General features: G+C 37.8%; 1 protein-coding gene across 1 annotated transcript in view; it reads left to right on the top strand.

The window, feature by feature from the left end:
- Positions 1–26,371, top strand: part of CCHR12.PART0H7orf50 (chromosome chr12.part0 C7orf50 homolog) — a 1,151,581-nt gene that overhangs the window by 120,127 nt on the left and 1,005,083 nt on the right. The window lies entirely within an intron of this gene.

Genomic DNA, 26,371 nt, shown 5'->3' with positions numbered 1-26,371 from the left:
CTCTCAACTTCTTAGTGTAGCATATCTGAATACCTCTCAACTATCCAGATTTTGGCAGACTGTACAGATTTTTGCCTCATATTTTCAGTCTTTTTCTAATAAAATTCATGTTTTTCTGTCAAATGGCTGAGGACTGAAGTCACTAAATAATAACATACATTTGAATTTCAGACTTTATATACTCCAGAAAATGCATGGTAACACGAAATCTATTATTCTAGCAACTTTTTAAGTTTATAAGAGCAATATTTAAACTCTGTCCCTATTTTTGGGCCTTTGTGCCCCCCCTATGATGTCTGGTTTTGTCCAGATTTCTTGTGCTAAGAGGTTGAGAAGTATGCTGGATAAACCTAAAATAAACAGGAGGGAGGCTGAAAATAGGAACACATTTTAAATGTTGCTGTAACAAATTTACAACGTTACATGAATATTATGATTGGTGTTAGCATGCATTTCTAAAGCAGAGGTGTGTGTGTGACCGAGTGAGACTGACCAGTGATAGCAGCAGAAGTAAACAGGTTTGCATACCTCTTGACTTTTCAGCTGAACAAATCTGAATAAAGCCTAAAACAAAGAGGGAACAAAGGCTCAAAAACATGAACAGAATTTAATTACTACTCTCTCATAAAATTACGGGTCTATATTAGAACATTGAAGTTTTAAAACTTCGAATGTTCTAATATTGACCCCTATTCAGCGAAAGCTGAAAATATTGAAGCAACAGAAAACCAAATTTTTTCTTAGGGAAAGAATTTGGTTGTCCATTTCTGTTGCTTCAGTATTTTCAGCGCTGTGGTGGAAAGTTATGGGTTGGGTTCAGGTAAGTGTGCGATTGAGTGCGGGTTAGGTATGTGTGCGATTGTGTGGACATGAGGGTTAGGGCAGGTTAAGTGAGTTAGGGTTAGGGCGCGGGTCAGGTAAGTGTGCGATTGTGTGGACGTGAGGGTTAGGGAGCGGGTCAGGTAAGTGTGTGATTGTGTGGACGTGAGGGTTAGGGTGGGGTAGGTGAGTTAGGGTGCGGGTGAGGTGAGTATGCGATAGTGACGGAACTTAGGGTTAGGGTTTGGGTTAAGGTAAGTGGATAGTTAGTGGTGTGTGCATAGTTTAGTGTAGGGTTAGGTGTATGATTTTAGGTGTATGTGTGTGGATTGCTGTTTGTTTGGTGTGCTTGTGTTGTGTTTGTGTTTTGGAACAACAAATTTCTTTCCCTAGGAAAAAATTTGCTGTTCTGTATGTTCGATGTTTTCAGCTTTCGCTGAATAGGGGTCGATATTAAAACATTCAAAGTTTTGAAACTTCAATGTTCTAATATAGACCCAAAATTACAAACTTCCTTAAATAATAGGATTTGTGATTGCATGTATTTTCTGAAGGAAATAAAACTCTGAAACTCAAATGTATGTCATTATTTAGTGACATCAATCTCCAATGGCAGGTGAGAAACAAGATGTTTTAGGAGTAAAGAACCAAAAAAATAAAGTAAATACCTGGATATTTTTCCAAAGTGTATATTTTGGATATGAAATGCTTCTTCCAACACCATTAACATATACTACAGCAAGTTTGAAACATTAGACAGAGGAAATATTTTACATTAAAAATAATAAAGTAATAAAAAGAAAATAAGTAAAACACAACAATTTTGCAGACATCTCATTTTCTGCATGCAGTAATGCCCTCCAGGATGTGTATTTTTGTGGAAATAATACACTTCCAGGAGTGTAGACACCCTCCGCCTGCAGCATCGGGTCTCAGAACACCCCTGGGTGGGCGTTATTTCCACAGTAACACACACCCTGTTGGACATTATTGCTTGCATAAAGTTTACAGTTCTGTTAAAAGATTTGTTACTTTTACAGTGTCCTTAGTGCTTTATTAGTGAAGAATTTCTATTACATAAAACAGTGACTTAATTTTGTGTGTGTTTGTTAGCGTTATGTTTGTGTTCCATGACAGCCATCAAGTTGTGTACTTTAATCCATTCTATTACATGTTACTGAAACAGAACTCAATTTTTGAGGAAGAGTGCGTGTTGTTAAATGTTTCTCACAAAGTTCAGTAAATGTTATTTATTTAATGTTGTTATATGCAGCTACCATGAGAACTATGAATACTGTGTAATTATGTGCAATATGCAACTAACTGCACACCAAGGACCATCACATTAGAAAGTAAAGCTGAAGATCGTACCTTGTGCATTAGCTGACCTGAACTGAAATGCTATAAATTTGCTGTATATACCCAAAACGTCTGAAATATTTTTTATTTTCATATATTCTCTGTTAATTTACACACATTGTATACTGAATGCTGGTAGATATTAAAGACTGTAACCAAAAAAAGAAAAAAAAAAAGATTTTTCTCCTTATTCTTGTCAATTTCATTAAATGACATTACACTTTAGTTAGATGGACGGTATGGCAGGTAGCACAGAGGATTAAGTCTATGAGCTGTTATTGAGCTGTTTCCTATGGTCCAGGCTTTGATTCCTTCAACCTCCATTTGCCTACCGGAAGACTCTGAGCAAGTTGTAATCAGTGTGTGCACTGGAGCTGAGTCTGGAAAAGGATCATGTGGCTCAGTAGTTTTCCGTGGTTAACAAATACAAATAAACAAACAAAAGTGTATATATTATGCTGTCAGTAAAAGAAGACTGAATAGATAATGTTTATTTTTAAGCTTTTGACCCTTAAAATGTACACATTTATTTATTTATTGGCATTTGTTTACCGGGAAAGGCCACTGGACCAAGAGAACCCATTTTCAGTGGAGGCCCGGGGAGGAAAGCTCCACAGTATAATAGCACATAACATACAAACAGTAAATAAAAATGTAGAACAACTTCAAGATACAAGCAAATACTCAAAGAAAAAACTAGTAATTTACAATAGTTGTAAAGGTTAGCACACACATGATATGTACAGATGAGTATAGGTAAAAGTTAACACAATTTAGCAGAATTTTCAAGGTATTTTGTGAGTTTAGTTTGCAATGGGATAGAAAGAAGGGCAGAAAGGGGTAGTGTAGAAAAGATGGATGGTAGAGCGAAAATTTAACATGATTTGTTTTGGGTAGTGAATTAAAGAAAGTTCAAAGAGGGGAGGATGTAAATTAAGGTGTAGGTGAACTTAAAGTGTAGGCTTTTAATACAGATGAGCCAAATCAGTGCACCCACACTGCTGTGAATAGTGTTAAGATAGGAAAAGGAACAAGGTTCAATACATAGAGTAATAACAATAGCATTACATCGCATAGTCTAGTTTGATAAGTAGTGTGGAGCTGATAAGTCCAGTAAATCTAGATTTCACTGCTACAACCACCACTTGCACACTACATGGCTTGGAACAAGTCATCTAGTCTCTCAGTCCATTTTTGCAGGCCTGATGTGAATCATAGTCCCTTCTACATAGTGGGAGCTGGATCTAATTAATTAAAAATAATTTGAAAGGAAACATGGTTAGAAATAATAAAGTTAGCTGGTCCCTTCAGCTGGACCATTTGTTTTATAATGACAAAAGACAACTGAAATGGCAAACTGTTTCAACTCTAAAGCACATAACATAATTTTTCAATGCAGAGTTTGGGTGTAATTGTTTTATTATAATTAAGAAAGAAATTAAATCTGTAGAGTACATTTATATTGTTCATTCTGCAGTAACTAGTGCTGTTGCAGAAAGTAAAACGAATATGACCTGTGCTTTTTTCAGTTCTGAAATAAAGTAAAACAGTTGCTCTCTCTGCTCAGAGTTCATCCAAATTCCATTGATTTGTAATAAATCATATTTGCTAATATTTGTAAATCAGTCTAACACGAGATTCTATGATCCATTCTGTAGTGAATTTTACAGCATGAGCATGTATTAAGCAACTCACCTGGAACCAAGAATCCGTAAGTGTTACTTTGTTAATCATTTGTGATGAGAAAATTTGAAAGAAATTACTGAATATTTCTTTCATTGTACATGGAACAAATAAGTTCATAGACCTGTTTTGTTTTCTGCTTTCAAAAACTGTTACATTATTACTGAGACAAAGACAGAGGCCTTTATTTTATTTCCCAGTGGACCTTGAGGCCACTTCTTTTAGAGTGTACTCAATGGCACTGAACTTTGCCTACATGTGATCCTTTTCTCATTCATACAAATCCCTGCAAGTCCTGAATGGCCATTCTGATTGGCTACGAGAACCTTTATAAAAACAAACCCTCTACAATGATCTCTCTAAAGTGCTTGTGACAGGAGGGTTAAGGGTCACTAATCTGTCGAGCTGGATGTTTATCCACTGTATTGTAATGATTTCATGTAATGCTTTTGAGAGTTAATTTCACACTGGTTTTCTCTTCTGTATTGACATTTGTGCATTTAAAAGACATTTTATGGTAGAAAACTGAAATAAAAGATAATGCCACATCTGTACATTTAGTAGCATATGTATTTTTCTCTATTTTTGTTTATGCAACAGTGGTCCTCTTTCTGCAACTTTGTCCAGCCCCAGAGTACATTAATATCTTGAACGTGTGACTTATTTGGCTGGGCTACTGGGGTCTTCTGCAGCCACCATACACTGATCTTTGTTCAGGTCTCTGTGTCTTGTGTGTGTGTTTATGTGCACACATCTGTGCCCCCTTCCTCACGGATGTTTGTCCCACTGCATAACTGTCTTGTGAGCCTTTGTTGGTACATGCCCTGTCTTTAGCGCTGCATTCTGTGAGGCAGCCATTGAATGCTTGTGTGCAGGTTTGATTTACCTAAGAAGATTACTAGTACCTTGACTCTGAAGAAGGTGAAAAGTACTTTAACTGGATATTTTCCTGTTCTCTAAAGACCTTAATTTTCCAGTTTTCTTCTTAGTCAATCTTGTTCATTGAAGATGAGGCTTGCAACACATTCACAGTTTTCATGTTGTCACTTTTTATTGTATTTTCCCTACTGCCTGCCAACCTTGAGCCATTCCTTCCTCACCAGTCATCATACAGGCAGCCATCAGAGTTTTTGTGGTTATCCCACAAACCCATTTGCTAGTGGTTGATGTGAACCCTTGAATCACTGCTGGAATGTTCTGTGCCCTTCTCTGGCACATTGGTGCTCTTAGATACACTCCTAATAAGAGCTTTTTGTCACCATTTTGGAACACCAAGCCAACATTCCCTGGTCCTGTGGCCATTGTTGTTTTTCAGGCCTCTGTTAGCAAGTGAATAGTTAGTGATCAGATACTATCATTTTCCTCTAACGAGAATGGGTAAGCTGGCATAAACCACTCATTATAAGCCTCCGCTGCCCAGTTGTTCTAGTGTCTGAGCTGCAAGTTCAACTTCAGCCATCTGGGTCATATTCAGGGCTTCATCCCTGTATGGCACAGAACTTGTCAGCCAGACTTTTTTTACACGGCATTTTGGATCATATTTCGGCCAGCACTGTGGTGGTGCAGAATATCACATACCCCATGAGAAAAACAAAGCTTTGCTTAAAAAGTATGTTGATTCATTTGCATGATCACTTAGATGCAGAGATATCACTGATTCCATCCTTTTTTATGGAATATTTTTGTCCCACCCCATTACTAGCTGACCCATTAGTTTCTCCCTTTCTCTCACTGTCTGAAGCTACTTGGAGGGAAGGATGAGATCCTGGGTTGTGGCAGTGGTTAGGAGTTTGTTTTTTTACCTTCTTATACCCTCAGCCCCTTGCTGACGGCAAGGATATTGCACTGCCCACTGCTATGAGCCCCAGCAGTATAGTGTGCTTTCACATAGCTGCCTAAACAAGTTATCAACTGCAAATGTTTTGCACCTGATAATTCTGGAAACAATCTCTTCATATTCTCAAAAAGTAAGAAAGTTGACCCCGAGTTTAGTGAGAGGGGCTCTGCCTCCCACCTCTCCAACTTGTAACTACAGTCTATGTCAAAAAAACCTTGGGGGGAAAAGATCTATTCATTGTGAAAAATTGCTTTGATAGTCACTGAATGTGAAGGGTTCAGAACTGATTATTCTTTAGGTTTCCTCTTTCACATGCCTACTTTGCTTAGCAAATGCACACATCTTTTAACTAAATTTATACCCATGTTTCTCAACTTTTGACACATAGAGCCCATAGAGGCTGAACCCTAGATGGAGTTCCTGCAGCAGGGCTTGTACTAAACCCTCCACAAATGTAAGTGAACCTGCATTGCCACTGATTCTCATCCATTCCTAGCTGTCTTTTCTACTGCCCATGTCGCTTGTGGTGTACTTTCCATGTACTCCACAGAGCTAACTCCATTGATCCCAGATGGAGCTGAACAGACTAAAGAAAAGAAGTTTGTTCCTCCTACTTCATCTCATTTTCTGATTATGGGTTGTTTAATACTGAACCGAGGAATACAGTTGAAGTGGTGTTTGTTTCAGGAACTCTAGACATTTTATCATACAGAATGACACATACATCCAAAGGATGTTAGCTCTGATCCTAGATATTCAAGTATTCAGGAGCTGGCTAACTTCATCTGCTCTTCTAGTAATGATGGCTAGCACCATAGTCATGTAGTGCTTTAATAAAAGAGAGATGATAGTAACAGCGTATTTCATCATTCCCACTACCTCAGTGGCATTTTGGGTTATCTGCCATGGTAACTCGGTACTGGGCAGTATTCAAAAGCTCAGACTATCCTCCCTCTCTTCCTGTTGTAGCTTATTGGTTGAGCTGCATATTCTAGGACAGAAGCTTTCAGCTGTCACAGGGAGTGAGTTAGTTCAATCTGTTTCTGCCATCCAAAGAAGAAAGTCATTTGATTCTGCAACATCCTTGGGTCCCCTCCTGCCTTCCTCCTCTTCTTCCTTCCCCTAGGCTCTCTCTCAACCCTGCAGCCTGGCTGCAAGAAGTCCGAGACAAATGATTTCTGAGAATAATTTGGATAGGATACGCTTGGAACTAGGGGCTGTATTATGCAGTTGGATGCAAATTAGAGCATGTCTTTACTGTTGTTACTGTGCTTTATTTTCTTCTTTTGACAGGAAAATATTGTAGAACTTGGATATTTTCAGCATTTATACATTGTTTACTATATGTATGGCTCTGCTCTGTGTTTTTTTAACTTCAGATTGCAATTTTAATGAAGTAATTTGAATGTACTGTGGAGATTTTACTCTCACTGTCATGAAAATATAGTTTAAATTGCTGTCAAATGTTATTTTATGGTAGTTTAATGTGGTTAAAGTGTGTAGCGCTAATTTTTAACACTGGTTTGGCACATTGGTTACTCTGGTGTCTGGACTTTGTGTACTGGAAATTCTTTAACTTCTGTCAACTGTGAAAGAATTCTCAACGCATTTTAACGTGTGTGTGTGTGTGTGGGGGGGGATAATTGGACATTTTGGCAAAGTTTAGTTCTGATGGGACATACATATTAGTAGAAACTGTAAGTGCTTATTGTGATGCATTACCCAGAACTGTCAATTTATTATTCTGGCTGTTTTTTTAATCCCTGACTTGAAGGATCCTAATTCTAACAAACAAAAGTCAGTGAATATAAAATCCTTCCCATTTCAGGGGAATTTCCCCTCACCCACCAGACCAAAGAGAGTTGTTTCTTCCAGTGTTCCATTACATGGTAGAGGCAGGGATTATAGCACCAGTGATTGCTATACACAAAAGGCAAAATATTTTTAATCCTAGATCTTTTTGGTACCAAAAAAGAGCACTCCCGGAGACCCAACCTAGATTTGTCCTCTGTAAACACCTTTGTAAAAGTTCCAAAATTCAAAATGCTCACCTTACAGTTGGTCCTAGTGTTGCTTCCAGACCACTGTTTCAGGGTGAGTGTAGATCTCAAGGACCCTTATCATATTCTTATTACTCCCAATTTCAGGATTTTTTTTTTAATTTTCTGTTTCTTGCTTACATTATCAGTTTTCTGCATTGCCCTTTGGGGGGTATCTACAGCACATCATGGGTTTACAAAGTCAGTGAACCCAGACGTTGCCTGTTGCATAACCCTAGGCATTCACATTTTTCTTTATTTAGACAACTTGCTGATTTGAGCAGATTCTGTATCCAGCTGCTTGGAGTCCTTAGATGAGGTTACATCCTTTCTTTCCTACCTGGGTTTCAAACTGAAGTTTTAAAAGTCCTTTCTCATACCCCATGTCCTGGGTGTTTGATAGAGACAGTAAAAAGTATGACCTTCCTACCAGAAGATAAAGTTCTGACTTACCAGGACATTTTCTTCGATTTCTGTCTTGTAGACGTGGTCTCAGCAAGACAGCTCCTCAGAATTCCAATCCTCATAGCATCAGTGATCATCATGATACCACTAGCCAGAATACACATGAGAAAAATTCAGTGGCACTTCAAGAATTGTTGGACCTATCACCTTCATCCTTTGGATTTCCATGTATCATTACTGGGATTTGTGAAACTGGAACTGCAGTGGTGGAGGGATCAACTGTCTCTGAATCCAGGACTCCCTTTCTGTCTTTAAACCTCAGTCCAATCTGCCCAGAAAGACCCTTCAGATTTTGCAAGGGGAACAGTGTCCATGGGAGTCCAAGGCTTGTGGGGTCCATAGGACATGCCAAAGCACGTAAACTAAAAGAGATGTTAGCAGTCATTCATGACTTAAAAGTTCTTCACCACTTATGGACTCCAAGTTGTCTTCAAGAGGTTACAGGCAACACTAGCAGGATGTGGTACCTGAATAAGTAAGTAGGTGCAAGGTCACACATATCATCATTGCTGTTGGCAGTGATGGCCTAGGAGCTGGCGATACAGCATTCTCTGACTGAGCATATCTTTGTATATAATTAAACAAAATGGTGTTAATGATTTTGCCTTGCTGCTGTGTAGCAACCTGTCTGTCTGAACCCCATGTTTATTGCTGTATTTCTCCGTAGACCTTCACTGGCTGTATTTAGCATACAGCTGTAGAAAATTATAGTTGTATTATCCGGAGATGCTAGCAACAATACTATAAATTACACCACTGGACTTTGTTTAATTTTATTTTTTAATTTAACGTTTGTTAACCAGGTAGGAGGGCAGGATCTAAGACCATTTCCACCTTAATCCAGGCCATAGGTATGCAGAGTAATTTAAAAATTTACGTAAACATCTGTTCTACATAGGCTAAGGCATAGAGAATATGATGCAACAGACAATTGCATATAATAACTCCTAACTGAAGAAGAGTTACAATATTCTCTCGCTAGATAGTGGCAAGGCAAAGTACAGTATGTAGCAGTTAGATATGTAATCACAAAATGCATAGAGGTGAGGCATTAAATATTTTATAGTTGTACACATTTCAGACCAACATTACAGAAAGAAATATTGAATGGAAAGCTTTGTTTAAGTGAGAGGATTTTGCATTAAGTCTATATGTGCTGTGCCAGAAGTGATATTCATTTAGTCTTATATTGCTGAAACAGTTACAGCTGTAGGGAAAAAAATAAATGAGAATGTAATGTGAATCTGAAGAGTATATAAATAAGTTCTGTTGGTATGTAGGGTGGGAGCAGATTCCAGATTGCTGGAACTATTTTGGAGAAACAAGCTTTGTACAGTGTTGCCTCTGGAAATTTCCCTAAGTGGTATTTATTTTTATTTATTTATTTAACATTTGTTTGCCGGGAAAGTCCGACTTGGAACAAAGCCAATTTTCAGTGGAGGCCCAGGGAGAAACACGGCAGATGCATGTCTTTGTAACTTGGGAGGAAACTGGAGTACCCAGTGAAAACCCACATGAGTGCAAGGAGGACATGCAGAGACTCCACACAGAAGGCACTTCAGCCGCAAATCGAACTGGAGAACCTCTTGCTGTGAGGTGACAATGCTACCACTGCACCACTCCACCGTCCATAAGTGCTAGGTGACTGGCTAGTAGTTGACAGTAGCCTTGGTGCCAAGGGTTAAGTATTAAGCAGTAGTCCTGGTGCAGAAGGTTATCTTTTGGTCAGTAGCTCTGGTACAGAGGGTTGCATGTTATGCAAGATAGGTGTAGGGTTGCACAGGCAGTGATAGTCAGCCATTTGGCTTTCTTTAGAAATAGGCAGTGATAATCAAAATTTTCAGATAATGAAATGAATATTCATACTTTATTTATACCTGCCTGATGAGTATTAGTGTTAGAATTTGCTGCTATAACAGGTATGATGTACTGAGGTATGGTAAGAAGATCCCAGTTGCTAGAGCGTATCTAGGGTGGTAGGTTAAATAGGTGAGTAGAGTGAAGATCCTGTAAAAGACTATTGGTTGTTTGTGAACATAATTGCAGGTGACCTCAACATGGGTTTTTAAATGATAGAGTAAGTTCTAACCAAACACAGAGGAACTGTGGGTGGTAGTTGATTTTATCGGTATATTATGAGGGCCATGGAGTAGAAGATGTTGCACACTCTTGAGCCTTTGTGTAGTCTCATACAGCATACACATAGACTTTGATCTATTGATGTCTAAATTATAGTTTTTAACCCAGTTCTGAGTAACATTTGTCATTGTTTAGTTCTGTTTGTATGGAAGGTGTTTACCTGATTTTAATAGGGGCAGGTCATCAGCATAAAGGGGGAAATTAGGTCTTAAATGTGATTTCAGATCATTAAGAAATAATTATGAAAGTAGTGGAGCCTACACTGATTATTTAGGAAGCACTGGGGATTAGAATACCTATATCAGACAATGTTATTGTAGGAGATTGTAAATGTACACTTAAGTAGCAGCTAATCCCGTTTAGAGAGCTGGTTGCAAGACCTAGATTTTGAAGTTTGCTGATTACTAGTGGGTGGGATACACTGTCAGAGGACCTCTTCTGGTCAACAAATGTAACACCTGTAAGTAGACCGTGCTCTGTGCTGGAATACATAATATGGGTCTACTTTATTGCGTTGAATCTCATTTCACTGAATTTTATTTCACCCAGACCACTTCGCTACAAACTCAAATTACTGAAAACTCATTTCACTAAACTGCAGTTAGTTTATATGGCACTGTGTAGAGTACTATAAGGCAAGTAAAAGATATATGCCCTTTTCCCCACCGTAGTGCGATCCTGGAGTTAGTATATATAGTTAGGGGGGCGTGGCGGCACAGACCCTCACTTAGTTTGAGTACAAATTGCCTTCTGAAGAGAGTTAGTCATTGATGTTGCAACTATGCATGTCTGTTGTTTAAAATGTATTGTTTTGAAGTTTTTGGTAAAATACAGTATAAAACAAACAAGATGGGGGACTGTGCCCCCCCAACTATATATACTAACTCCAGGATCGCACTACAGTGGGGAAAAGGGCATATACTTTTTACTTGCTTTACAGTACTCTACACATATCAAGTTCAGTTCAGTGAAATGAGATTCAGTGAAATGAGTTTTCAGTAATTTGTGTTTTCAGCGATGTGGTCAGGGTGAAATAAGATTCAATGAAACAAAGTAGACCCATATATATTCACTTTATAATCTCAAAATACTGAAATATCGAATTTCAGTATCTCAAGACTGTAAAGCCAAAAAATCACAAACCACGAACACAACATAACTAATACACACACACAAACCCTTGCTAAAAGCAAATCGGAAGACAGCAAACCCACTACCACACATTCTACACCCCCCTTACACAAACACACATCACATACATGCAAACACAACCACTGTCAACACTTACACACTCATACTCTTACCTACCTACCCTAACCCACATCTAAAATTCCCCAGCACACTCGCACACACAAACCCTCCCCAAAACCCTTGAAAAACATTACACTTACCAAATGCGCCATCACCACGACATGTTCGACATTTCCGTATTCAGCATTCTCAACATTCGCACAACTGCAGATTCGACACTTTGGTCTCGAAATACTGAAATTCGATATTTCATTATTCGAGATTCTAAAATGAAACCATATATTTATATATAGTTGGCACCTGAGTAGATTTCTGTTGTATATTATTTATACACTTTGTTAACCATGATGTTGGACTGGCCAGTGTAAAGTAGACAGTTACAGTTTTGTGATAACCAACTAGTGTACAAATTTGTGCCTCATATAAATTAGGCAAAACAGCTTTAAAGTACACTAAAAGAAACATAAATAGTACACAGTGGTTTGAATGAAAGAACAACAACAGTAATCTCAGTGGGTATGCTATGCTTTAACCCAAGTTAAATACTTAAACGTATTTTAACAATTGCAGTATATATATATATATATATATATATATATATGTGTGTGTGTGTGTGTGTGTGTGTGTCTATGCATAGCTATAGATATACAAGAAGCTTGTTTTGCATGTTTGGTAATAGTTAATGAGGTATTTGCAGCATATACATGCTGCAGTGGTTAGCCTGGCTGAAGTATGTTTAAGCAGGAACATTTATATTCAACAGTGAGATGCTTTAACAACTTATTTTTAAACTGAGTGAAGTCTGTTGTTCAGATCTTTTGTGCCTGTAAATTTCAAGCTTCCAGTGCTGTTTTAGAAAATAGTTAAGGAGAAGTTTGTGTAGGAGCATTTCTAGAGTTTTTGCTAGAGGACACAGATTGCCTATCAGGTGGAAGCCTTGTGGGCATGATGCAAAGTTTTTTTTTTTTTTGAGAAGGTTATAATAGTTGGCATGTGTGAACTGTGGTGGTACTATAGAGTAGAAACAAGTTAAAATCTGACTAAAATATCTGTTTTGTATTATGTTCACATTTTAATACTTTGGGGTTGACTAGATAGTAGTTAGGGTTACATTGAATGTTCAGTTTTTGAATAATTTATTTTACATTTGTTAACCGGGCTAGTCCAACTGGATACATGTCCATTTTCAGTGGAGGCCCGGGGAGAAAAGCTCCGCTACATACTACTAAACAAGTTAAAAATAAACCAAAATGCAGAAATACAAAAATATACAATACTATAGAAACATAAATTAACCTGCTGCAAGTTGTAAATGCATTAGAGTTCAATATGAGGCTTAGCAGGGAACAAAAATTTGAATAAACAACTAGGATACTCTATTGCAGCATTGAAGGAAGTTGACAAAAAAATTTAGATATATATCGATTTAAAGAAAGAGTCACAGAGACACTTATGAAGAGGATATTCTAGTGAGCAGGAATTGAGAAAAAGAAGTAAGGGGATGAAAGAATCAGATGGCAGGAAGGAAAAAAAATGGTTAGTCAGGGTTGTTACAAGAGCATAGCCAGTGGTTGGAAAGGAAGAGTTTTAGTTTAGCTTTAAATAATGGGAGTGAAGTTATGGTAGTGAGGTCTTGAGGTAGTTGGTTCCATATCTTGTCAACTGAGTTGGAGAATGTGGAGTCGCCTGCTGAGTTATTTGATAGGGAAGTTTGAATCAGTATCTTGTTAGAAGAGCGTAGGTTCTTCAGATTTTTGTAGGGTTGTATGAGAGAGGAGAGCATAGGAGTGTTGTCAGGGTGATAAAGGGCTTTATGGGCAATAGTAAGTTGGTAAGATTGTATTAGGTAGGATAATTCTAGCCAGCCTAGTTTTTTAAGATTAAGACAATGATGAGTCCTATAAGGAGAAGCTGTAGCAAATCTAGCAATGTTGTTGTATGATGAAGCTAGTTTGTTGAAGTTATACTTAGAAAGGTTAGTGTAAATGGGGGAAGCATATAGTAGGGTAGAGATAAGGTGGGTTCTAGCTATGGTAGTTTTAGCTTTGGGAGTTAGGAAAGATTTGATTCTATAGAGAGAACCAAGTTTTCTGTTGGTAGCTTTTATTGAAGAGTTGATATGAATGTCAAATTTTAGTTGATTGTCAGTAGTAATACCCTAGAGTTTAGTGGTTTGGTCTGGGGAGATGAGGGTACCATTATTGGATGTAAGTGTGAAGTTAATAGAGGGGGACATGTGAGTGGGTGCAAAGAGCAGGAGTTTGGTTTTCTTGGGGTTGAGGAGGAGACAATGATTAGAGAACCATTGCTCTATAGTCGTGAAGGTATTTTGTGTGAGAGTGTGCAGCTCAGTCTGTGTTGAGGCTGAGCAAATAATGGTCGTGTCATCTGCATATTGAATGCAAGTTAATTGAGGAGTGGCTAGATGAAGGTCATTTATAAAAATGGAGAATAGTAGTGGACCTAAGATAGAGCCCTGAGGGACCCCTATAGAAGTTGGGAGGAGATCAGAGAGATGGTTATCCCAGAGAACTGCCTGTTTACGGTTATCCAGATAGGATATGAACCAGCTTAAGGCAAGACTGTCTAGAGAGAGGGACTTTAAATGATGGAGGAGAAGTTCGTGATTGACCATGTCAAAGGCTTTAGACAGGTCTACGAAGAATGCAGAAGTGTTATTGTTGCGGTTTTTGTTAATAGAGTCGATAAAAGATAGTAAGGCTGTGCTAGTACTATGGAATGGTCGAAACCCATGTTGACAATTAGCCAGGAGGTTGTGGCTTATTAGGTGATTAAGTAACTGTTTGTGGATGCATTTCTCCATTATTTTTGCAAGAGGAGATAGTAGTGCTATGGGGCGGAAGTTGGAATACTCACTAGAGTCACCTCCTTTGAATAGAGGGATAATATAAGAGATTTTCCAGAGTGATGGAATAGTACTTTCTTTTAAGGTCCTGTTGATCAGTATAGAGATGGGGTAGGCTACAGGTTTTGCACCTACTTGGAGGTATTCTGCTGGTAATTTGTCAGGTGAGGGGGTCGTGGGCTTTAGTTTTTGAAGCAAGGACAATATGTAAGAGGTCGGTATAGGTTTTAGGTGAAATGGAGGGGGAGGGGAGCTTAGGGTTTGTAGTTTGGAGGTATCGGGGCTTTGTTGTTTAGCTAGCTTTAATATGGCTGAAGTAAAGAAGGTATTAAAGGCATTAGCTGTTTGTAGTGGGTAGTCAGGGTTAGAGCCTAGTGGATTTGGTGTGGCAACTTTGCCCGGCGATAACAGCATGTTAATAGCGGACCAAAATTTATGTGGTTGGTTAAGGGATGAATGTTGAAGCTGTGTATAAAAGTTCTTTTTATCTTGTAGAATGGCTTTTTTTGTCACATTTCTTTGTTGTCTAAAAGTGAGGTGATCAGTTATGTTTTTTGTGGTTCGCCATGTAGCCCAGGCTTTGTTCCTGCTAAGGATTAGTTTTTTAGTTTCTTTTGAGAGCCATTGGGCTGTTTTAGGTTTCATACGTATGGAACGCATTGGGGCATGATGTTCAAGGATATCTAGAAAAGTATTATTAAAGTAAGTATGGAATAATGGCTTTTAATGTGGCTTTGAATGTTCACCTCTGTTTGTTGTATACCTCTTTTACTTCAAATGCTATGATTATAGGTGGATTAGACCTCTGACCTGCCCATGATGGGTAGGCTGGTGTGCCTGCCTTATTTCTACCCTTCCTTGGCCATCTCCTCCACCAGCTGGGTTTTAGGGAGTATTTTATCCTTCTGTTCTGTGGAACTGGCTGCAAATTATTCTAAATTGAAAATATCGAATTCTTGTGATATTTTGATCTGTTGAAGGCATTTATCTTATAAGGCTGTATCTGCTTGTAACCAAGTTCAGTAGTTTTGTGGTGAGATAAGGAGTCATGGGATAGTTTGTAAGTTACCTACAAGACAGTCAGGGTGTGGTCATGACTGCCGTTGACTCAAAGGCCTTCAACATTGGTATTGATATTGTACATAGTTCATTACTTAGCCCACTGTTTTTATCAAATCTTCATCAGTGAGCTGATGTTATGTATTCCATTTTATGAATTGCCTTGTGCCCAGAGTATGTAATTATGTGCAGAGGTGACATTTACTCAACTTATTCTCAGAAGTACTTAGTTGGAGTGTAACAGTCTTATGAACATCACATGATGCTAATGACTTGAGAACAAGTAAATAAAAAAATCTAAAGCTGTTATATGTAAAATCTGCAAAGAATCATTAAAGTGATATAAACATGGTACGTAGATTGCATGAGGTCTCTTGGAACTGATTGGCACTTTGGCTTATCCATAGACTTAGTATTCCGTTCCATACCATCCCACCACCCTTAGGGAGAGGTCTTCTAATTCTAGAGGAGAAAAAGATTTCTGGCTTATCATCCTGGAGGGTAGGGGGTCATGGAAGAGTACTTTTCTTCAAAAACAGTAATAGCTACTGTCACAGGATGTGCTGACTCAGCAGTTACAGTACAGGGCACTGCTTTTTCTGAGGGCCACACTGCAGCACAAAAAGACCAATGTAACTTGTATCATCCTTGTTTGTCTCTAAGGTCCCCTCTTACAGAACATTCCTGTATAGTGCTAGAAGACCTAAGCTGCCTTCAGTCAGATGCTTGATATGCACAGGGGTGCTTTCTCCTCACTACAGACTGATGTACAAGGGCATTTATTTTCTATGTAATTAAAAGCAAAAAACAAGCACTTTCCTCATAGGTACAACCTTGCCATTGTTTAATATTAGTTTTATTACCAGATGTGAATGAATTGCGTTTTTCTGGCAAATGTCTATAAAACAATTTGAATGACTCGTGTGTTCGTCACAAGTAAAGTCTTCTGAAATGAGTGATAGCAACTTTCTTGTCATTTTATACTGAAGTATTCCCACACACACACACAAATCATTTTGAAAGTCTGATTAGCTTCTCATTACATTTGAATTGTAGAAAATATAACCGGCCAGGAAACAAACTGTTGATGCAACCACAGGCAAAAACTAAAAATCAAATAGCATAGAAACAATTTATTACCGCTTTCGTCAGAAGACTTCATCAGAATACTTTGTTACAAAAAAGTCCCTGCCTTAAATAGCACTTTAATTATCCAATTTAACAATTAATTAAAAACATTAAAATCTTTTAAAGAGCACTTGCATATTATATAAACAACAATTCAGTGTTGTCTTTATTAATACCTAGTTTGCCATTTTTTAAAAAAACATTTAATATTGACCATTCCATTTAAACCCGGAGGTTTATCAGATTTTAAACGGATCTGCCACAAAGCTTCCCTCTGTTCCACAAAATTTCTAAAATCTCCTCCCCTTACATCAGTTTTACAAACCTCAAGAACAGAGAATAAAAACTTTTTAAAATTGTTGCATGTTACAGAATGTTTAAATAATGCATTCTTTTCATCGTGCCTTTTGATGTCATATAGGTGCTCACGCATTATCGTGTTTTAAACTTCTCGTCGTCATTCCGACGTAAAAAGCTGGGCATGTGCTACATAGCCCAATATATACCACACCTGCTGTGTTACAATCTACATATTGGGGTACTTGAAAAGTCTTGTCAATATTGTCGATGGTGATCAATGGTCCTACCGATAAAAATCTACAGGTGTTACAGTGATAACAAGGAAAAACACCCTTCGTCTTCATTCTGTTATTTACTAATGGTGTTTTATTTGTTTCCAATGCTTTTTTAATATCAAATGTATTTCTAAAAACAAAAACAGGTTTCTCACCTAATACCTTTGAAATGTCTCTGTTTCCTTGTATAATTTTCCAATTCTTTTGAATCAACTTTTTTATAGCCAACCCATCAATACTCATGCCTAGGGAACATATTGGACCTGTAATGTTAACATCAGGGGGGACATTTGTGTTTGTCTCTTGTTGTAGTATATCAGCATGGTTATTTAGGATAGCAGGATAAGAAATACTTCTCCTGCTCGTAATAGTAGTGATGATATCATCTAACATGATACCAGGATACCCCCTCTCTAAAAACAATTTTTTAATGAATAAAATTTCATTGTTTAAGTCATTGTCAGATGATGTCATACGACAGGCTCTTATCATCTGTCCCTTAGGAATATTTTTGATGGTATGTTTCTGATGGGCACTGTTGAAATGTAGATAGTTGTTAGTAAAACTCTCTTTACGGTGTATTTTGCTATTAAATTTGTTTTCTAATACAATGATAAAATGATGAGTTTATTAAAGAATCCTGATGAATATGAATTGGTTACACCATTTTTTATTAAGAAGAAAGAAGCTTTCATTCATTCTTTACTGTATGATGCCTTAATGAACAATGAAATTAACACAGAAGTATATGAATTTTGTGTGATAGAGAAGCCTAGAATTGGAATTTTATTCGGTATTCCCAAAACACACAAAAATTTATTGGACCCCCCCTTTAGACCCATAGTGTCCTCTCCCCATTCGGTAACTGAGGGGATATCATTGGTCCTTGATGCCACCTTGGGACCCCTGGTGTCCAGACAGGAATCATTCATCAAAGATTCTTGGCATTTTTTGAACAGGATTAACCATTTTGCCACCAAAGGGGTTTTTGATTTTAACAAGCACATCATGTTTACATTAGATGTAGAATCCCTATACACCTGTATACCCCACGAAGAGGGGGTTGATGCCATTCGGTTACTGTTAGCTAAAAGCCATGACTTTAATTCTGGACAAATCTCTACCATTTGTAGATTTCTTGAAATTCTACTCCACTATAATTATTTTTTATTTGGGGATTGTTACTACAGACAAAAAAGAGGAGTGGCCATGGGGTCCTCCGCAGCTCCTTCATACGCTAACTTGGTGATGACTTGGTGGGAGGAGTTTTTTCTAAAACCTTTAACGACCACATTCGATATTCTATTATACCTTAGGTTTGTTGATGATTTGTTTTTTATTATAAAAGGTGACAATGACACAGTACGTGAATTTGTTAACGAAGTCAATAAGCAGGATGGTTTTTTAAAATTTAAACTTGGGAACTCTGGCTTGGCAGTTGATTTTTTGGATGTCTCACTAAGATGGGACTTATTAGAAAACAAATTTAATAGCAAAATACACCGTAAAGAGAGTTTTACTAACAACTATCTACATTTCAACAGTGCCCATCAGAAACATACCATCAAAAATATTCCTAAGGGACAGATGATAAGAGCCTGTCGTATGACATCATCTGACAATGACTTAAACAATGAAATTTTATTCATTAAAAAATTGTTTTTAGAGAGGGGGTATCCTGGTATCATGTTAGATGATATCATCACTACTATTACGAGCAGGAGAAGTATTTCTTATCCTGCTATCCTAAATAACCATGCTGATATACTACAACAAGAGACAAACACAAATGTCCCCCCTGATGTTAACATTACAGGTCCAATATGTTCCCTAGGCATGAGTATTGATGGGTTGGCTATAAAAAAGTTGATTCAAAAGAATTGGAAAATTATACAAGGAAACAGAGACATTTCAAAGGTATTAGGTGAGAAACCTGTTTTTGTTTTTAGAAATACATTTGATATTAAAAAAGCATTGGAAACAAATAAAACACCATTAGTAAATAACAGAATGAAGACGAAGGGTGTTTTTCCTTGTTATCACTGTAACACCTGTAGATTTTTATCGGTAGGACCATTGATCACCATCGACAATATTGACAAGACTTTTCAAGTACCCCAATATGTAGATTGTAACACAGCAGGTGTGGTATATATTGGGCTATGTAGCACATGCCCAGCTTTTTACGTCGGAATGACGACGAGAAGTTTAAAAACACGTATACGTGAGCACCTATATGACATCAAAAGGCACGATGAAAAGAATGCATTATTTAAACATTCTGTAACATGCAACAATTTTAAAAAGTTTTTATTCTCTGTTCTTGAGGTTTGTAAAACTGATGTAAGGGGAGGAGATTTTAGAAATTTTGTGGAACAGAGGGAAGCTTTGTGGCAGATCCGTTTAAAATCTGATAAACCTCCGGGTTTAAATGGAATGGTCAATATTAAATGTTTTTTAAAAAATGGCAAACTAGGTATTAATAAAGACAACACTGAATTGTTGTTTATATAATATGCAAGTGCTCTTTAAAAGATTTTAATGTTTTTAATTAATTGTTAAATTGGATAATTAAAGTGCTATTTAAGGCAGGGACTTTTTTGTAACAAAGTATTCTGATGAAGTCTTCTGACGAAAGCGGTAATAAATTGTTTCTACGCTATTTGATTTTTAGTTTTTGCCTGTGGTTGCATCAACAGTTTGTTTCCTGGCCGGTTATATTTTCTTGGTTTGCTACAGTGGTATTTCGTTTTACATTTGAATTGTAAACTGTATATGGCTAAGATTTATCAGTTTTTCCAACATGAATAAGCAGCAATGTGTACTTATGCTTATGACATATCTGTGAAATAGTGCAAGTTTGAAATTATTCAACCTAAGTCAAAGGAAACAAATAACTCCAGATAACTCAGGACAGCAACGCAATGTGAGACTGAAAACTGACAATGCTTTCTGGAAGGAAAACTTGTTTTATGTAGTGTGACTAACAACCTGGTCAAAACAAACTGCAAGAAAGTACAGATTGCTCATTTAACTATACAGAACTTTGGCAGAGTCTGGGTACTATGTTGACTTAATCCACTGGGAGGAGGTAGACATCAATGCCAAGGTGGGTGGCTTAATTTCAGTACTGAAGCAGCTTCAAGATATTGATGACACGATTGATTTATATGTTTTGCTCTAATTCCGAATACCCTTTATCCATGTACTTATCAAATACTTTTTTCTTATTTGAAGTACAGTTTTAAAATGTTGGTTTCTCTAAAAACAATAAAATCAGCTTGATTTTGCCATGACTTAGCCCAGGTTTTCCTCTTTACTATAAGCTCTATAATATGCCCACTGTATAGTTTGTCAATGAGTGTTCTGACTTCTGAAGTAGGGTTACATGCGTTGAGTCAATCTGCATACTATTTTCAGTGTATTTTTTCAAGGTTCAGTGTCCATCATCTTGTCTGATATTGAGCATCTCGTTAACCTCATTACCAGGTATAGTAAATCAGACTTTCCAACTGGCCCATTCTTTGTTCTCTTTCACACTTCTAGAAACCTAAAAGTAGGTTTGAAATAACAGACATTAGGTCTGACCAGCTCATAAACATCATCTGCAAAATCAGTGCTCCCAATAAAATTAATCCTAGCTCATACCTTCAGTGAACTGAGATGTCCCCCGCATTTGAAAAACTGTCCATAACTACTCTGTTTAGAAAAAGTGATTCTGGAGACTTTGCTAAACATAGGCCATTAGCAATATTTTCAGCTCTTGCTAAACTTTTTTTGAAAAGCATTACCTTCCAGCTTAATATCTTATGTTCTTCTTTAAGATCACTGCTGCAGTAGCCTTAACTACATGGGTTATATCCTGCTAAGGATGTAACAGCTGATCAAAGCTAAAGGATGTCTTCTATGGACCCAACCATTAGTCATCTCAAGCTGAACTAACTAAAAGTAGTGGTTTGGATACTAGAGCTAACTAAAAAGAGTGGTTTGGATACAAAGCCCTTCAGAGCTTCCCTGACACTGAAAAGTACTCCTCTTGCAGGCTTTTGAGGATTGACGTTTGGCTTACCATTGCTGGGAAGATAAGCTCCCTTTGAGGAAAAAACATTCCACATTTACTTTTCATAACAGAAATTGAACTTTTCTGCAAAAGAAAAAAAAAACAAATGTGTATGTATGTATATAGTTTATAAGCTAGGAATTATTGACTGTCATAAGACTTTTAAACAGGAGCATTACTTTTTAATTTTGTGAAAAAAAGTAGTTTAAACTAATTTGTAATTGCTATTTTCGAGGTACAAATTATGCTATTTTACTTTTGAGGGCTGGGGTAAGTGTTTTAAAATGCTTTTTTATTTTGTTTTGTTAGGAGAAAAACTTATTTTTTAGAACTTGTTTTTCCAAGTACTGCAGCAAGGTTTCATTGGGAATCAGGCATATTTTTAGATTTAACCATGGAGCAACCTACCAGTTCCTTGGTTCTTCCTCCTTTCATCCCCAAAAAGAAGAATATTAATAAACAGCCCTTGCCACTACTGCAGGCTGTGAAAGTGCCTCAGCCATAGGTGGGTGACTCTCTAGTGGCCATTTCTGGTTCCTCAGACCATTAATATTTTTCCTTGGCTCCCTCTGACATACTTCCTACAGATCACCTTGGAATGGGTTAGACAAGACCTCTGTGGCTTTTGGAGTGCCCTTGGTGGACAAGGGAGAGCTATTTCTGTTATCCTGGAAGAAAAAGGGTAGGTAGTACTTCTCTGCCTAGCCAGACTGCTGGGCCTACCCAAGGGGAGTTTTTTCTTGCAAAAGTTGGTCTGCTTCTTCAGAAATTTCCAACATAAAGAAGCAAAAACTTAGACATTTTATCTTTTCCTGTCTGTCACTTTGGATAGGACAGATTATTTTGATTAGTGAGCTTAGCTCAGGGTTTAGTTCAGGCTCTTGACCCTTCCAGTTCAGCTGATGCTGGTAAGAAAAAAGGATGTTTTATTTTCTGAAGAGATTCATGAATTTCAACCACAAAATGATACAAAATAGTATTATTTCATAACTTGTTACTTTTCATTCTCCATATGAATTTTGTGGTGACTTTACACCCGCCTGTGTAATCCTTGGCTGTAGATGATTGTCACTGTTGAAGTGACACCCCGACCCCATCTGCAAAAATGTGAAAAAGGGCTTGTGGATGGATGGATGGATTAAGTTTAAGGAGGCACATCATCACAGACCTATACAGACAGATTTCAGATGCTTCTTAAGGTTTTCTTTGTCTGGATCACACGATCAGTTCTCTGGATTAGCTTTTGATCTATCCACTGCTCCAAGGGTATTCACAAAGTGTCTAGCATGTGTGACAGCCTACTGTAGAATGCACATTTTTCCTTATTTAAATTACTTAACTATCTTTGCAGAGTCTTTTTCAAATTGTCAGCAATCTCTCATGAGGGTGAGGGATCGCCTACATTGACTGAGGTTCCAGGAAAACATACAAAAGTATTATTTGACTTCTACAGGAGATCCCTCAATTCAGAGAGTTTTTCTTCCACAGGGAAAAAAGTAGATCTATATCTAGATTTGTTCTTCATTTTTTTTCATTCAGACTACAGTCACATTGAGGGAATATCTCAGAATATTGGTTCTAATGTCTTCTATGATTCTCTTGCTTCTTGTATTAAAACTCTGCATGAGAAAAATCCAGTGGTACTTGAAATATTTATGGTCACAACATCAACATTCCATGAAATTTTAGATTCCACTCATGGAGTTTGTCTATGGGGATACAAGCTTACAAATGTAAAAGAGATGTTGACACATAAATAGTTTCAACCCTTTCAGTTTTCTATGGTGCCCTATACCACTGTAAGTATTTACTGACAATACCACAGTGATGTGGTACATAAACAGGGGGACCACATCTTACCCTCTGTGCAGAGTAGTCATGGTAGCATAGGATACAGCTTTTCAGCACAATATCATGATGCATACTTAAATACTTTCAGAGCAAAATTATGTGGCACACAATCCAGGCAGCACCATGACAGATCCTCATGAATGGATTTTGAATCAGTGAGTCCTACAGGAATTCATCCAACTGTATGGGACTCCTCAAAATGCCTTTCTTCCTCCATTCACAACAATAATTGGCAACATTCTGCTCCAGAACTCCATGCAAGAAGACCTGTGAGGTGGATGCTTTTTCTTTTCCTTTGACAGGAATGTTCCTGTATGTTTTTCCACCCTTTCCACTCATATCCAGGGTAATTCTAAAGATTCAGAAGGACTCTCCAAAGATTATTGTGGCATTTCTCCTTGTAGTCCAGGCAATAGTGGTTCTTCTTTCTTTTGGAAATAGAAATGGGCAGTTATCACAGTCCTCACAAACTGGACCTCACACAATTTTCTGAGGACGTGCAAACGTGCTGTTAGACAATCATACTTTAATAAATGAACAGATTTTTCTAGTTGGTACCAAGACAGGAACCAGTTCCCTTTAATGGCTACTGTATCTCTGGTTCTAAAATATTTGTGTGAGTTACTATCCTCTTGCCTGCCTTACTCCTCTGTTGAGGTTCGTTTGTCAGCCATTTCAGTATTTCTGCCCATGCATCCCCCTCTTAGATTGCAATGTCATATAAAAATGTTTTTGAAACAGAAAAAAGATGTCTCTCCTTGGGAATTTTAATTTTATGTTGGAAAGAAAAGCTAACTCTTATTCCATGTGAACTAGGTCATTAGACAGACTTGGGGTTCTTAACATGGAAAACCTGATGTGCACCATATTTATCACTGCTGCAATTCTAATAGCTAAAAATGACTTGTATCCTGTCATCCAGCTTCCAAAGCTTTAGGGGTACATCCATGCACTAAAACTGTTTGTCAGTTCAAGCTTAACTGACTAAAAGACAAGTTTTGGTGCCAAGCCCTACAGAGCTTTTCTGCCAACAAAGATCACACTCCTTTCTGCCTTGTGAGGATTGACAGTTGGCTTGTGCTGCTCCTTTGCTCAGCAGATAAGTTCCCTTTGGTTGGGGAAAAAAAAACTTCCATGTAATATTTTTTTTATTATTAATGCTTTCCAGGAAAGTTATTTTAAAACTAGGAGTTTGTGTTTTAATGGACTGTCATGAGACTGTATTGTGCATTTAAACAGGAATGCTCTTTTTTCCTGTAAATTTACAAATTGTGTAAAGTAACTAAAAAAAAGTCTTTCTGCAGAAGAAATGGGTTATTTTACTTTGTGGGGCTGGCAAAATATTTTAAAGTGCATTTTACTGTGATTGTCTGTGAAAAAAGTGACTTTTAAACACTTTTAGTTTTTACTCGCATTTGCTGATTCTTTTCCCCAAGAAAGAGGCACTATTTTTTACTTGACCATGAACATTCTGCCAGTCCCATGGTCAGTCTGTCTTACAGCCACAAAAAGAAAAAGTTAAGAAAGCAGCCTTTGCCATCACAGCAGGCTAGCAGTTTGCCTCATCCACAGCTGGGTCATTCTGCTGTGGCCAGCCATAGGTTGCATCTCAGACCACTTATGTTTTACCCCGGATCCATCTGGTGAGGCACCTATAGCCACTATGGACAGGGCGTTAGCCACATCCTCTGATGATGATGGGGTCCCCTCAGTGGGCATGATAGAGAGACACTGTTGTTGGTCCTGGGAGAGGGAACAGGGCAAGCGTTCCTGTTTTGTCAGAATGTTGTACTCATCCCTGGGGTCAATACCAACTCTACCAGGGCCATCACTTCATCTCTGACATTTTGGAAAGGGTTGTATTCTAGAAGCTGCAACTTGGTCCTTTGGATGTACGTTTACAAAGCACTATAAGCTTGATTCCTTCCCTAGATCTAAATCAGTCTTCATAAGGACCATTCTCCAGAGGCTCTTGAACTCTTCTCCTTTCATCTCCCAAATGTAGTAAGCACAGTTAATCTACCTAGATAGCTGAGGCTACTGCAGCAGTAATCAATATGATGAGCAGAGTACAGTTGTGTGAGTTAACTTACCATAACAGTAGATATTCAAATGATTACTGCTGCAATAACCACTCCCTCCCTGCATCCCCCTTGTTTTGTGGTGTGTTGTTTATTCCAGAGTGTGGCTATTTTTGTTCTTCTTAGGATTGTCTTTACAGGGTTCACCGTCCCCTGCTTTGTTGGCAGGAAATTTTTGAAAGCTTTTGCACTCAAATCTGTCTTTCAGTTACCTCAGCTTGAGCTGCCAGACAGTTTGGGTGTGTGGAAGGTACCCTGAAGCTTTCGAAGTTGTCCAGCTGTTATATTCTTGGCAGGATATAACCCATATAGCTAAAGTTACTGTAGCAGTGATCATTTGAACATCTACTGTTATGATAGGTTTAACTTACACAACTACACTTATTAATTTTTCTGACCTCTGCAAGAAGAGTGTCTGAATTGCTACTGTTAGGATGGGTTAACCTTATTTCATTTTCCGCAATGATAGAGTTTCCTTAAGAATCAGTTTACATTCATACCTAAAGTGTTATCAGAGTTGTATTTGAGCCCCAGTATACATATCACAGTCTTTTTTCCAGAACCTAAAAAATGGGAGAAAGGATACTCCATTCCTTGGATGTCCACAGAAAACTCGGGTACTTTCCTGACATAACAAAAACTTACTTGAACTCTGACCAATTTTTCATTTCTTGTGAAGGTAAGAAAAAAGGACAGCCTGTGTCAAAGCAAGCTATTTCCAAGTGGTTGCATCATGTTATCTTTTCTTATGCTAACCACAACAAGGCAATACCTGGCAGCGTTAAGGCTTATTCTGCCAGGGCCTTGGCTTCATCTCTGGCTTTGTGAAAAGGGTTGGATTCTAGAAGTATTCAGTGGCAGCAACTTGGCCCTCTGTGCATAGTTTTAGACAGCACTAAAAACTAGATTCCTTCTGCAGGTCTAGGACAGGCTTTGCTAGGTCCATTCTCCAGGGACCCTTAGACCCTTACCCTCTCTCCCCCATCTGTCTAAACTATGGTAATGTAACTATATAGCTAAGGCTACTGTAGCAGTGATCATAATGATAACGAAAGCCAAATTCTGTAAGTAAACATACCATAACAGTAGATGTTTGAATGATCCCAGCTGCAGGTGCTCCTTCCCTGTAATTTTTGTGTTTTTGTTGCTAGTGTATGGG

The sequence above is a fragment of the Protopterus annectens genome, chromosome 12.part0 (genome assembly GCF_019279795.1).
Source record: "Protopterus annectens isolate FY-2018-M chromosome 12.part0, PAN1.0, whole genome shotgun sequence".
Classification (NCBI taxonomy): domain Eukaryota; kingdom Metazoa; phylum Chordata; order Ceratodontiformes; family Protopteridae; genus Protopterus; species Protopterus annectens.
Note: the sequence above shows the minus strand (reverse complement) of the source record. Positions and strands in the feature narration are given on the sequence as shown.